Source organism: Aotus nancymaae, unplaced genomic scaffold (assembly GCF_030222135.1).
Source record: "Aotus nancymaae isolate 86718 unplaced genomic scaffold, 86718_ANA_hifiasm-v0.15.2.pri h1tg000002l, whole genome shotgun sequence".
NCBI lineage: Eukaryota > Metazoa > Chordata > Mammalia > Primates > Aotidae > Aotus > Aotus nancymaae.
The window spans coordinates 39,190,534-39,206,438 of NW_026988413.1; positions in this window are offsets into that span (position 1 = coordinate 39,190,534).

Sequence of the window (15,905 nt, forward strand, 5' to 3'; positions counted from 1 at the left end):
TTACACTGCACCCTGTCCCTCTAGGATTCCACCTACCCATCTAGAAACTCTCACACCTACTTGGATGATCTGAAAAAGAGAGAGCAGCTGGTGTGGTGGCTCATGCCTGTAATCCTAGCACTTTGGGAGACCAAAGCAGGAGGGTCATTTAGGGCCAGGAGTTTAAGACCAGCCTGAGCAAAGTAGCAAGATCCCTCTCTCTACAAAAAAAAAAAAAAAAATAGCTGGACGTGATGGCACACACCTATAGTTCTAGTTATTTGGGAGGCTGAGGTAGGAGGATGACTTGAGCCCAGGGGTTCAAGGCCATAGAGAGCTATAATGGTGCCACTTCTCCCAAGCCTGGACAATATAGCAAGACCCTATATCTTAAAAAATTAAAATAAAAAGAAGTGGTGGTGATTCATGTGTCTAGGTATGTTTTTCAAAGGATATCTCCCCCCAGTATTTTTGCTCTGAAATTGTCAATGAAATTTTCTGATTTTTCAACTTTTTCTGTGAGAGGGCTGTCCTATATATTGTAGATGTTTGGAAGCACCCCTAGTCTCTACCCACCCATTATATGAAATTGTTCTCCGTTGAGAACCACTTGTCTAACACTTTGGGTTAAGCCCTCTATTAAAATGCAAGCCACTTTCAGTTAGGAACACCTCATTGGGACCATTAGTTGAATGGGATTGCTTCTCAGTATTAATGTATCAGACTTGCTAGGAAGGAATCTTTAGGAAAAGGGGTAGTTGTGAAACCCCTCAGCATCATGGGGCAGAATGAGAAAGGCTAAGACTTGACTGGAAGCTCCCGGAGGCCCGCACTGTGTACCTCTGGAGTCTGTGCAAGTGTGAGGCTCCTGGGTTTCTAGGATGGGTATTAACTGAGGGAATCAGACAAACGATAGAAGAATAACAAAGAGAAACAGTAATGTGGTTTTAGAAGCTGGAGGCAGAGCTCTTAGGAATTCTTCAGTTTCACAATACTCTCAGTGGGAAAAACAAAAACAGAAAACCCCAAATCCCCAAGATATGTATGCCCGGGAAGGTGGAGGAGTGAGAACATCAGACCTCTGCAACAAACAATTGAACACTGTTGAGCTTCTCCAGGCAGTCAGCAGGGAGAGTAATAACAAGGAGGAGACCCTGCAAAACAAAGAAAGTCTGGGTTTCAAGTGAAGAGAGAATTTCCAGTTTAAGGTCAGGACGGATCTCATTTGCAGGTTAGTCATTGAAACCCCCCTCCTCACTGCCAGTTGCCCCACCACAGGTACCACAGGTACAGGTACCCTTGGCATGGTCCAGCTGGTATTTTAGCAGAGAACAAAGTGAAATACTGTCTAATGTGTGCCAGTAAAGGGTGGGAAAGGGGCGCATGCTGGAGGTAAAATGAAGTTGAGTGCAGGAAAAAAACCAGTCGGGGTGGTCGACAAGAAGGGTAACCCTGGGCCAGGCGAGGTGGCTCCCGCCTATAAAATCCCAGCACTTTGGGAAGCCAAGGCAGGCGGATCACTTGATGTCAGAAGTTCAAGACCATCCTGGCCAACATGGTGAAACCTCATTTCTACTAAAAGTACAAAAATTAACCAGACGTGATGGCACATGCCTGTAATCCTAGCTATTCCGGAGGCTGAGACTGAAGAATCACTTGAACCCAGAACCCGGGAGGCGGAGACTGCAGTGAGCTGAGATCACACCACTGCACTCCAGCCTGGGCAACCGAGGGAGACTCTGTCTCAAAAAAAAGAAGGGTAACCCCTGCTGACTAGAGAATTTAGGGCAGATGACAACTGGCTGACAGAAGTAATCAGAAAGCCTGTCTTTGCCTTGACAAGTTTTCATGAGCCAAACTGAATTTATGTTTTACGCTGCTCATCGAAGTACCCATCAGACGAGAACCACCTGGATGAACAAATAGCTCATGATCCGTTCCTTCATGGTATTATCTAGTTCTAGATAAGAGCATGATTCGAATCTGATCAACACGATCAATTTAACTTGTAGACTATCTTTGGACCCTTAACTTGATTTTGTAATTTCCGGGTAGTGTCTGACCCTGTGAAAGCCCCTGTAACTGAATCACAGGCCCTGGATTTCCCCAGGCAGTTTACCCAGTCCTCTTTTAATAGCATTGTAGGCTTTCCTAAGTTCCACAGACAAGAGGAATCACATTACTGCCCGTAAACCCAGCTCAAATAATTAAATGACGAAGATGCATCCAGGATTCACTCAGCTGGACTGCTCACACTGGTGACTTCAGCAGAGGCTGGGGAGCGCTGCAAACCCATCTGTAAATGTTTAGGTGCTTCAAGTTACAGGTGGAGGTTGCCCACCAGTTGAAGAGATAGCAGGAAATGTAGAAAACAAAATCTGAATCGGTGTCTCCAAAAGTCTACCCGCCCATATAATCTTTGGCATCTGCCCCAGATCATTATTTTCCAATAGTAATGAAGGCTTCATCAAAGGCCTTGAACCCTGAATTGTCATTTTGGAATCGTGCTTAATCAAGACAAATCTTCCCAGCCTAAGAATACGACTTGAAGGAGAAGGGAGTATGGGTTTAATTTTCCTATATATTGCTGTAACTATAAACAATGCCTTATCTTCTCAGCAACTCTCATGAAATAATAAGCACTTGTGTTTTTAAAAGTATTTACGCCAGCCCTTGGAGATTTTATTAGAATCATGATTCACAGATGAGAAAATTTTCCTCTTCTACAGGATTTAGTAACTTGAGTAAGAATTACTCAGTAGACTATACAGACAAATGAATTTGAATGCTTCCTCTGGCTATTAACCATTCATTGGCAAATTTCTTTTAATTTTTCCGAACCAACATAATGACTAAGCCAAGATGATTCCTGTGGTCTGCATATTGTAGACAGATGATTAAATAGTTCCTGAAATTATTATTGTTCTGTCATATGGATATGGGCCTTCAACAGAGCAGTGAGATTACATGACACTTCAGGATCCGGAGAGTAAAAATTCCCAGCATCACAGAATGTCATCTTTGGAAGGAACTTTGCAGACATTTATTCCAACCTCTGGATGTTATTCATGGGAAAACAAAAGAAATTTCATGGTTTGAACTGTGATATGAGCAAGATACTCTGAATCATCTTCAGGGAAGGACAGTTATTATTCATTCAGTATGGCTGTACTGAGCGTCTCCTGTGAGTCAACCACTGTGCTACGTCCTGGAAATGCAAGCGTGATTAAGACAGACATAACCTTGCTCAGAGCCTTCTGGAAGGACTAGCACCAAACACTTTCCTTTTTACTTGACAAAAGTATTTGGATTGGATTTGGTGCTTAGAACCACCCTTAAATATAGATACAATTATCCCCATTTTTGAGATGAGGCAAATTTCAGATATAGTAATTTGCTCCAGCTCATAAAAGGCTTGTAAGAGGCACAGACTGGACTCAAGTATTTGTCTTCTAACTCTCACTCCAGTGTCCTTTCTGGTACACCAGAACTTTCTGTGATAGAACTCAATGAGTATTTGTCCAACTGGCTATTGAAAATGAGCAGTTCAATGATCATATTCTCTAAACAAAAATGAGGATACATGGATGGCAAAAAAATTTCTATGATTTGCATTTAATTTATATGAAATTTAGATAGCAAATCATATGTAGGTACACATTGAACAAAACTCTACCAGAAAGTGACTTTGGATAATACACAACAGGCACTTTTTAAAAAATAAAATAGGCCAGGCACTGTGGCTCATGCCTGTAATCCCAACACTTTGGGAGGTCGAGGTGGATGGATCACTTGAGGTCAGGAGTTCGAGACCAACCTGGCCAACATGGTGAAACCTCATCTCTACTAAAAATACAAAAATTAGCTGGGCATGGTAGCAGGTACCTGTAATCCCAGCTACTAGGGAGGCCAAGGCAAGAGAATTGCTTGAACCTGGGAGGCAGAGGTTGCAGTGAGCCAAGATGGCACCGTTGCACTCCAGCCTGGTGACAAGCATGAAATTCAGTCTCAAAAAATAAAATAGTTTTCAGATTCTTGCAGAAAATCTGAGATTTCTGGTCATGAGAGATCTGTTTTCTCTGTCATGTAGAGTCAATCCACAGTTGATAATCATTCTAAAATATTATTTATGAACTTAGACAATAGTGTGAATCATATTTTAAGAGTTTTCTCCAAGCCTCTGCCTAATGTTTAATTACTCAGGTTGAATTAACATGTCAATAATTTAAAAAATACTTTTCACAATAATCTTGCTCTCTCATTGAAGAAGGAATAATTTTCTTAGCAACAATATCTAAGAAATAGTTTTTCACAATTGCATTGAATGTAATGATGTATTTTAAAATATTTTAAAGACACAAAGTACATATAAATATAATATTGGCATCTTTTAACAATAAGATTTTTGCCTCATTTAACACGAAGTATGGGTGTTCTTTCTCTACATAAAGCAAACTGGGAAGATTTGTACAATACTAGATTACTAGATTACTGGATAATGCTTCTAGAAACAAAAGGTAATCTCTCCCCTTCTGATATGGTTTGGCTGTGTCCCTACCCAAATCTCATCTTGAATTTTAGCTCTCATAATTTCCACGTGTTGTGGGAAGGACCCTACGGGAGATAATTGAATCATGGGGGCAGTTTCCCCCATTCTGTTCTCATGGTAGTAAATAAGTCTCATGAGATTTGATGGTTTTGTAAGGTTTCCCATGTCACTTGGTTCTCATTCTCTCTTGCCTGCCACCATGAAAGATGTGCCTTTTGCCTTCCACCATGACTGTGAGGTCTCCTCAGCCATGAGGAACTGTAAGTTCATTAAACTTCTTTTTCTTTATAAATTACTCAGTCTCAGGTATGTATTTATCAGCAGTGTGAAAACAGACTAATATACCTTCTAATCTAGAAACAGTCAAGCAGCGATGAATATAGGTTCCCAGCACTGACCTTCAATTGATCTCCAATTGACTGCTCACTTAGTCCAACCTTGTGATTGGGGTTGTTTCTGATGGTGGCCAATAAAAGAAAAATCTCTTCAGAAAGTAAAGGAACCAAGGACAGGTCCTCACATGACTATCTGAAGAGTAAAGGAAGGTGAGAGAATCTTTATATAAATAAAATCTTAAACAGGGGGAGAGGGTGGAAAATTTTTATTACAATTATTCTAAAAGTGTATGGAATAGATTAACACTCATGTTTATTCATGATGGGGAAAACACTGTCCCCAGATATGCATTTTAATCTGTGAGAAAGCTGTTAAGAAATGTGAGATCATGAAGAAGGTGGTACTTTAAACAAGTAAATAAAATCTAGGGAGTTTAATCATGTCTAGCATTTGATTCATTCTTTCTTTTAATCAACTTTTATTGTATTCAAATGATTCATTCTTTTGGAGCAATAAATAGAGTGAGATGATGGCCAAAAGAAATTTTTCTATTCCTTGGACACATAAGCCTTTTTCCTAACAGCAACTATAACAGAATCAGACCCCTAGGTAGAATATATTAACACTCATGACGGGGAACAACTCATCTCCAAATATCATTTTCCTTTCATTGTCCTTGAACAGTCCCTAAAATTCCCATCCTTATAGCTGCTGCCTGGAGTTAAGAATCAATCTTCTGAAATTTTCTTTTAAAATACATGGATGTTATTCAGCCTTGTTTCTTAATTCAACAATTATTTATTCAACAAATATCTGGTACAACTTACTATCTGCCAAATATTTTTCCTAGTGTTTGGGAAACAGCATAGAATAAGATAAATGAAATAAATGAGACATAAATATTTCTGGTAATATGGCAAACCAAATATCTCTGAAAAAAGCCCCCAGCTACAAATACCTAGAAATTTTATATAAAGTAAAATAAACATCTTTTGAAATGTATAAGTGAACTCTCCTAACCTTTAGTCTAAAATACAGGAAAGCTCCAAAGACCAAAATGAAGAGAAAGCTGAAAACTCAAGATTTGGTACCCTGATAGAAGTTTACTAATTTTTCTATCTAGATGTTTGAGTTTTGAAGACCACGTTGGTGCAGGAAATAAGGTTAAAGTCAGACTCTTCAAAGGGCTATGTATTTAACAAAGGAAAAACATGGCCACAACCACAGAGAATCAACAAGGAACTAGTCTGTGGTAAAATAGAATTATAGTAGAGAAAATGTGTCCTCTGACCATTTACAGCTGACCTCCTCTTCTCACCTTATTCTGATGTTAGAATTTACATAACTTGTATGTGCCAGGAATTGTTTAGCCAAGGAATCAACCTTTAAAACTTTCTGGATTGAGCAGACGCAAAGGCAAAACCTCCTTGAAGCTCACATTTTTAACCAGGCTGAAGGGGATTCCCACAGATAAAAATTTCACCAAACCTGAGCTCGTACTTCAAAATTACGAAACACACCACAAAATAAGCCACCATGATCAAGAGTCACAGAACAGACAAACTATACACTTAGACTCCCAAGAATATCACATAATAAAATTATTACAGACAGATTATATAAATAAATCTGCTTAGAATAAAAGAAAATTTAAAATGAACACTATGAATGCTGATAGAACTCGGATCCAAGATGGCCAAATAGGAACAGCTCTGGAGCACAGTTCCCAGTGAGAACAACACAGAGGGTGAGTGATCACTGCATTTCCAAACAAGTTTTTACTGCCCACAGACCAGAAGATTCCCAGGCTGAGAAGCAGCATGAGTTTCCAGCATGGCTGTTTCAGCCAGTGCAGCAGGTCTCCACACAAAAATTCACACAAATCTCAGCAGACGTTTCAACAGGCACTTGGAATGCCTTGGATACAGAGCCACCCATTCAACTGAAAAAAAGGGGGCAGAAACAGAAAGCCAGGTGATCTGGCTCAGGGGGTCCCACCCCCACAAAGACCAGCAATCTGAAACATTCTGGATTGAGAATTTCACAGCAAGCGTAGTTGGACCCGGGACAGTCCAGCTCAGTTGGGGGAAGGTGGTCAGCCATTACCGAGGCAGTCCACCACTACCGAGGCAGTCCACCATTACCGAGGCAGTCCGCCATTACCGAGGTAGTCCACCATTACCGAGGCAGCCTGCCATTACTGAGGCACTCCGCAATTACTGAGGCAATCCGCCTTTATTGAGGCATTCTGCCATCACTGAGGGAAACTGCCATTACTGAGGCAGTTCTAATTGTACCTCTGTAAACAAAACCACAAGGAAGTTCACACAGCAGCTGGGCAGAGCCCAGGGCAGCTCAGCAACACCTCTGCTGGCAGACTGTGACTACAGTACCTCCTTGCTGGGCAGAGCATCTCTGAAAAAAGGCAGCAGCACATCAGGAACTTATAAATAGAGCCCCACCCTTCTGGGACAAAGATAACAGAAGAAGAAACAGGCAGCAACCCTTACTGTTCTGCAGCTGCCACAGGTGATCCCCAGGCAAGCAGGGTCTGGAGTGGACCTCTAGCAGTCCTGTAGCAGAGGGGCCTATCAGAAGCAAAACTAAAAAACAGAAAGAAATGACTTCAACATCAACAAAAAGGATGTCCACTAAGAGACCCCATCTGAAAGTCACCAACTACAAAGACCACAGGTAGATAAATCCTTGAAGATGGGAAGAAACCAGCCCAAAAAGGATGAAAACACCAAAAACCAGAATACCTCTCCTCCTAGGGATCACAACTCCTCACCAGCAAGGGAACAAAGCTGGATGAAGAATGAGTCTGATGAATTGACAGAAACAGGCTTCAGAAGGTAGATAATAAAAAACTTCTCTGAGCTAAAAGAACATGTTCTAACCAATGCAAAGAAATGAATAACCTTGAAAAAAGGTTAGACAAAATGCTAACAAGAATAAACAGCTTAGAGGAGAAAATAAATGACTTGATGGAGCTGAAAAACACAACACAAGAACTTTGTAAAGCATACACAAGTTTCAATAGCTGAATTGACCAAGCAGAAGAAAGGCTATCAGAGATTGAAGATCAACTCAATGAAATAAAATGAGAAGGCAAGATTAGAGAAAAAAGAGTGAAAAGAAATGAACAAAGCCTCCAAGAAATATGGGATTATGTGAAAAGACCTAATCTACGTTTGATAGGTGTACCTGAATGTGATGGAGAGAATGAATCCAAGCTAGAAAACACTCTTCAGGATATTATCCAGGAGAACGTCCCCAACCTAGCAAGGCAGGCCAACATTCAAGTCCAGGAAATACAGAGAACACCACAGAGATATTCCTCAACAAGAGCAACCCCAAGGCACATAATTGTCAAATTCACCAGGGTTGAAATGAAGGAAAAAATGCTAAGGGCCGCCAGAGAGAAAGGTCGGGTTACCCACAAAGGGAAGCCCATCAAACCCACAGCGGATCTCTCAGCAGAAACCCTACAAGCCAGAAGAGAGTGAGAGAGTGGGGACCAATATTCAACATCCTTAAAGAAAAGAACTTTCAACCTAGAATTTCATATCTAGCCAAACTAAGCTTTATAAGTGAAGGAGAAATAAAATTCTTTATGAACAAGCAATTGCTGAGAGATTTCGTCATCACCAGGCCTGCCTTACAAGAGCTCCTGAAAGAAGCACTAACCATAGAAAGGAACAAGTACCAGCCACTCCAAAAATGTACCAAATGGTAAAGACCATGGACACAATGAAGTAACTGCAACTAATGGGCAAAACAACCAGCTAGCATCAAAATGGCAGGATCAAATTCACACATAACAATATTAACCTTAAATGTAAATGGGCTTAATGCCTCAATGAAAAGACACAGACTGGCAAATTGGATAAAAAGTCAAAAACCATCGGTGTGCTGTATCCAGGAAACCCATCTCATATGCAAGGACACACATAGGCTCAAAATAAAGGGATGGAGGAAGATTTACCAAGCAAATGGAGAGTAAAAAAAAAGCAGGAGTTGCAATCCTAGTCTCTAATAAAATAGACTTTAAACCAACAAAGATCAAAAGAGACAAAGAAGTACATTACATAATGGTAAAAGGATCAATGTAACAAGAAGAGCTAATGATCCTAAATATATACACATCCAATACAGGAACACCCAGATATATAAAGCAAGTTCTTAATGATCTACAAAGAGACTTAGACTCCCACACAATAATAATGGGAGACTTTCACACTCCACTGTCAATATTAGACAGATCAACGAGACAGAAAATTAATAAGGATATCCAGGACTTGAACTCAGATCTGTACCAAGCAAACCTAATGGACATCTACAGAACTCTCCACCCCAAATCCACAGAATATGCATTCTTCTCAGCATCATATCACACCTACTCTAAAATCAACCACATGATCGGAAGTAAATCACTCCTCAGCAAATGCAAAAGAACAGAAATCATAACAAACAGTCTCTCAGACCACAGTGCAATCAAATTAGAACTCAGGATTAAGAAACTAACTCAGAACTGCACAACTTCATGGAAACTGAACAACTGGCTCTTGAATGTTGACTGGATAAACAATGAAATGAAGGCAGAAATAAAGATGTTCTTTGAAACCAATGAGAGCAAATACACAACATACCAGAATCTCTGGGACACATTTAAAGCAGTGTCTAGAGAAAAATTTACAGCAATAAATGCCCACATGAGAAACAAGGAAAGATCTAAAATCCACCCCCATCATCAAAATGAAAATAAAGAGCTAGAGGAGCAAGATAAAAAAGCTCAAAAGCTAGCAGAAGACAAGAAGTTACTAAGATCAGAGCAGAATTCAAGGAGACAGAGACACAAAAAACCCTTCAAAAAAATCAATAAATCCAGGAGCTGGTTTTTTGAAAAGATCAACACAATAGACAGACCACTAGCCAGATTAATAAAAAAGAGAGAATAATCAAACAGATGCAATAAAAACCGATAAAGGGGATATCACCACCAATTTCACAGAAATACAAACTACCATCAGAGATACTACAAACAACTCTATGCACACAAACCAGTAAACCTGGAAGAAATGGATAAATTCCTGGACACTTGCACTCTTGCAAGCCTAAACCAGGAAGAAATTGAAACCCTGAATAGACCATTAACAAGGGCTAAAGTTGAGGCAGGAATTAATAGCCTACCAACCAAAAAAAGCCCAGGTCCAGATGAGTTCACAGCCGAATTCTACCAGACATACAAAGAGGAGTCGGTACCACTCCTTCTGAAACTATTCCAAACAATCCGAGATGAAGGAATCTTCCCAAATCATTTTATGAGACCAACATCATCCCGATACCAAAACCTGGCAGAGACTCAACAAAAAAAGAAAACTTCAGGCCAATATCCATGATGAACATAGATGCAAAAATCTTCAATAAAATACTGGCCAACCAATTGCAACAGCACATCAAAAAGCTTATCCATCACGATCAAGTAGGCTTCATCCTGGGGATGCAAGGCTGATTCAACATACGCAAGTCTATAAACATAATCCACCACATAAACAGAACCAAAAACAAAAAACACATGAGTATCTCAATAGATGCAGAGAAGGCCTTAGAGAAAATTCAACAGCCTCTATGCTAAAAACTCTCAATAAACTAGGTATCAATGGAACGTATCTCAAAGTAATAAAAGCTATTTATGACAAACCCACAGCCAATATCATACTGAATGGGCAAAAACTGGAAGCATTCCCTTTGAAATCTGGCACTAGACAAGGATGCCCTCTCTCACCACTCCTATTCAATATAGTGTTGCAAGTTCTAACCAGAGCAATCAGGCAAGAAAAAAAAATAAAGGATATTCAATTAGGAAAGAAGGAAGTCAAATTGTCTCTATTTGCAGAAGACATGATTGTATATTCAGAAGAGCCCATTGTCTCAGTCCAAAATCTCCTGAAACTGATAGGCAACTTCAGCAAAGTCTCAGGATACAAAATCAATGTGCAGAAATCACAAGCATTCCTATACACCAATAACAGACTAAAAGAGAGCCAAATCAAGAGCGAACTCCCATTCACAATTGCTACAAAGAGAATAAAATACATAGGAATACAACTAACAAAGGATGTAAAAGACCTCTTCAAGAACTACGAACCACTGCTCAAGGAAATAAGAGAGAACACAAACAGATGGAAAAACATTCCATGCTCATGGTTAGGAAGAATCAATATTATGAAAATGTATACTGCCCAAAGTAATTTATAGATTCTATGCTATCCCCATCAAGCTACCTATGACCCTCTTCACAGAACTGGAAAAAACCACCTTAAACTTCATACGGAAACAAAAAAGAGCCCGCATAGCCAAGAAAATCCTAAGCAAAAACATCAAAGCTGGAGGCATTACACTACCGGACTTCAAACTATACTACAAGGCTACAGTAATCAAAATAGCATGGTACTGGTACCAAAACAGAGATATAAACTAATAGAACAGAACAGAGGCCTTAGAGGCAACACTCCACATCTACAACTATCTGATCTTTGACCAATATGACAAAAACAGGCAATGGGGAAATGATTCCCTGTCTAATAAATGGTGTTGGGATAACTGACTAGCCATATGCAGAAAACAGAAACTGGACCCCTTCCTGACACATTACACTAAAATTAACTCCAGATGAATTAAAGACTTAAACATAAGACCTAACAGGAAAAAAACCCTAGAAGAAATCCTAGGCAAAACCATTCAGGACATAGGCATAGGCAAGGACTTCATGACTAAAACACCAAAAGCATTGACAACAAAAGCCAAAATAGACAAAGGGGATCTAATTAAACTCCAGAGCTTCTGTACAGCAAAATAAACAATCATTAGAGTGAACTGGCAAGTAACAGAATGGGATAAAAATGTTGCAGTTTACCCATCTGACAAAGGGCTGATATCCAGAATCTACAAAGAACTAAAACAGGTTTACAAGAAACAAACAAACCAACCCATTCAAAAGTAGGTGAAGGACATGAACAGACACTTTTCAAAAAGCGACATATATGAGGCCAACAAACATATGAAAAAATGCTCATCATCACTGGTCATTAGAGAAATGCAAATCAAAACCACATTGAGATACCGTCTCACACCAGTTAGAACGGTGATCATTAAAAAATCTGGAGACAACAGATGCTGGAGAAGATGTGGAGAAACAGGAACACTTTTACACTGTTGGTGGGAGTGTAAATTAGTTCAACCATTGTGGAAGACAGTGTGGCCATTCCTCAAGGACCTAGAAATAGAAATTCCATTTGACCCAACAATCCCCTTACCGGGTATATACCCAAAGGATTATAAATCATTCTATTATAAAGACACATGCACATGTATGTTCATTGCAGCACTGTTTACAATAGCAAAGACCTGGAACCAACCCAAATGCCAATCGATGACAGACTTGACAAGGAAAATGTGGCACATATATACCATGGAATACTATGCAGCCATAAAAAATGATGAGTTCATGTTCTTTGTAGGGATATGGATGAATCTGGAAACCATCAGAAAACTGACACAAGAACAGAAAATCAAACACTGCATGTTCTCACTCATAGGCTGGTGTTGAACAATGAGAACACACGGACACAGGGAGGGGAGCATCACACACTGGGGTCTGTCAGGGGAAAATAGGGGAGGGACAGCAGGGGATGGGGAGTTGGGGAGAGATAGCATGGGGAGAAATGCCAGATATAGGTGACAGGGGGATAGAGGCAGCCAACCACATTGCCAGGTATGTACCTATACAACAATCCTGCATGATATGCACATGTACCCCAGAACCTAAAGTACAATAAAAAATATATTTAAAATAATGAACAATAATAAGGCATATAATACTTGAAAAAAAATTAAGCTAAAAGATATTTGAAAAAGGACACCCAGGGCCAGGTGTGGTGGCTCACACCTGTAATCTCAGCACTTTGGGAAGCCGAGATGGACAGATTGCTTGAGCCCAAGAGTTCAAGACCAACCTGGGAAACATGGTGAAACTTTTTTTTCTATAAAAAAGTAGAAAATCAGCCAGGTGTTTTGGCATGCACCTGTAGTCCCAGCTCCTTTCAGGGGCTGAGGCAAAAGGATTACTTGAGCCCCAGAGGTTCAGGCTGCAGTGAGCTATGTTTGCACTACTACACTCCAGCCTGGGTGACAGAGCAAGACCCTGAAAAAAAAAGGAAGGAAGGAAAGAAGGAAAGAAGGAAGGAAGGGAGGGAGAGAGGGAGGGAGGGAAGGAAACACCCAGAAATTCAAAATATAACCACTGATATGAAAAACTCTGTGATTTTCTGCATGTGGCCACAACAGAGGAGACACAGCTAAAGTCTCCTCCTGTTTCTGTCATGTCTTAGTCAATGTCCCAAAAAGCCCAAAGAACTGCAGAAGCTCTTCATTAAAATAATCATAAGAGATGGAAGAGCCATTTTCATTAATGGAAAATGCTCACAGATTGTGTGGTAATAAAATATTCACAAACTAAGCACTCTAGAATCTTAAGGTTTGTCATATATGCCACTGCGGTACAAGCAGATTCAGTCATGAATAGACATCCACACAAGGTGGAAGAGTTGTGAAATCCAAGAGGGATATTTTTAAAAAATGTTTACCAAAGACCAGGTGCCCAGTTACCTATGAAAAGATCTTTGTGGCACTAAGGAAGACACTAAAGAACAACATGTAAGAGAGAAGATTGAAGTGAAATCATCACTAACTGGGGGAGTGATGAGAAGAGAGTCTTTGCTTCTATAAACTTTAGTGACCATAAGTTCATGGAAAAGATTGTCATTCAGAAACAGCATACTGTGAATGGCCATAACCATGAAGTAGGGAAGTCTGTGGCTTGAGAGTCTTTGCTTCTATAAACTTTAGTGACCATAAGTTCATGGAAAAGATTGTCATTCAGAAACAGCATACTGTGAATGGCCATAACCATGAAGTAGGGAAGTCCGTGGCTAAACAAGAGATTCTAAGTGCCTCATCTAAGTCAAAGTGGTTCTGAAAACTTCGGCGGTAGTTGTAGAGGTTAATTTAGAGGGAATGGCAACTTTAAGTATGGAGGAAACTGCAATGGTTGTCACAACTTTGGTGGCAGCCATGATGATGGTAGATATGATGGCAGTGGGAATAGTTATCATGGTGTTGGTAAAGAGGGAAGCAATTTTGGAGGTGGTAGAAGCTACAGTGGACAATGGCAATTACAATAATCCTCAATTTCTGGAACAAAAAAGGAAGGAGACTATGGAGCAGAAGCTCTAATTCTTATACTGGAAGAACCAATACTTTGCCAAACCACAAAACCAAGGTTTATGGTTGTTTTATCATCGGTAGAAGCTATAGCAGTGGCAGAAGATTTTAATTACTGCCAAGAAAAAATGCTTAGCAAAAGAGGAAAGCCTAAGAAATAACAGGAAAACTATCGGTTACAACAAGTTTATGAAGTCAGCCAACTGCAGTGGCAGGATCTACATGCTACAGGAAGAGATGTTTTAGAACATACTCCTCTGAGGAACAAATCATAAGAATAGTATTTGTGACTAACTATATAACAGGTAATTTAGTTTTTGTTCTGTGGAAAGTGTGAAGCATTACAACAAAAGTTTTATAATATAGTTATTTTTTGTACACATATTGATTGCTAAATGTAAAAGTCTGATCTTGATGTTGATTAAATATGTCTTTTTTAAAAAACTCAGTAGATATTTTTCTGCTGAGCAGAAAAAAATAGGTTCAGCTAAAGAAAAAGTTAATGACGTAGGAGATAGATCTAAAGAAATTACCCAGGATGTTATCCAAGATATAAAGCAAGAAAAAATACAAAAGGGATTAAGAGACATGGAAGATTGAATGAATAGGCTCCTCATATACTTATACTAGAAGTTCCAGAAAGAAAGAAGAGAGAAAAAGGGGGAAATGAGTGTTTTCCAGAATGTATGAAATATATAAACCCTGTTTCAAGAAGCATAACTACAAGGTAGAACTAACAAAATAAATCTATAACAAACCATATTGCTGAGACACTGTAGAGAGTAGAAGAAAAAGAGAAGACACAAAAAGTTACTAGAGAGAAAAGTAAAGTTGTCTAAAAAGAACAATAATCAGACTAATAGCAGACGTTTTCAAAGCACTGATAGAAAGCAGAAGGCAATGGAATCATTTTCAAAACCTTGAAAGAAATAAATGTCAATCTGTAGCTTTATATCCAGCTGAATTATCATTAAAGAGCAATGACAAAATAAAGATATTTTGAGACAAAAATCTACCAATAGCATACTCTATCTAGGAACTTTAGGAAAAAGGAAATATATTCCAAAAGGAAGAACTGAGACACAAGAAGATATGATGAACAAAGAAATGTGTATTTGTGTTAAATGTAGACAACAGCGAATATTTAGAAATAACAAGTAGTTACCAACGTTGGGTAATAAAACAAAGTGAAACAAAGTATTGGCAACAGTAACAAGACAGAAAGGGAGTGATCAATTTTAAACAGTTTAACTTAATTGTTTAGAAGGGTAGAAGTACTGATAAACTTTAGACATTGTTAAGTAAGCATGCTAAAAATTTTAAGATGGCCAGGCGTGGTGGCTCACAGCTGTAATCCCAGCACTTTGGGAGGCTGAGGTGGGTGGATCACAAGGTCAGGAGTTTGAGATCAACCTGACCAACATGGTGAAACCTCGTCTCTACTAAAAATACAAAAATTAGCTGGGTGTGGTGGCACAAGTCTGTAATCCCAACTACTCAGGAAGCTGAGGCAGGAGAATTGCCTGAACCTGGGAGGTGGAGGTTGCAGTGAGCCAAGATTGTGCCACTGCACTCCAGCCTGGGCGACAGAGTGAGACTTCGTCTCAAAAAAAAAAAAAAAAAATTAAAGATAACCGGTATAACAAAAAATGAATAATGTCTTATCTCATAGAAAGATGAACACAATTTTTACACCTCTTCACTCAACCTAAAAGAAGGAGAGTGAATTTGTAGGTGTGGATGTGGGAAGAACTTA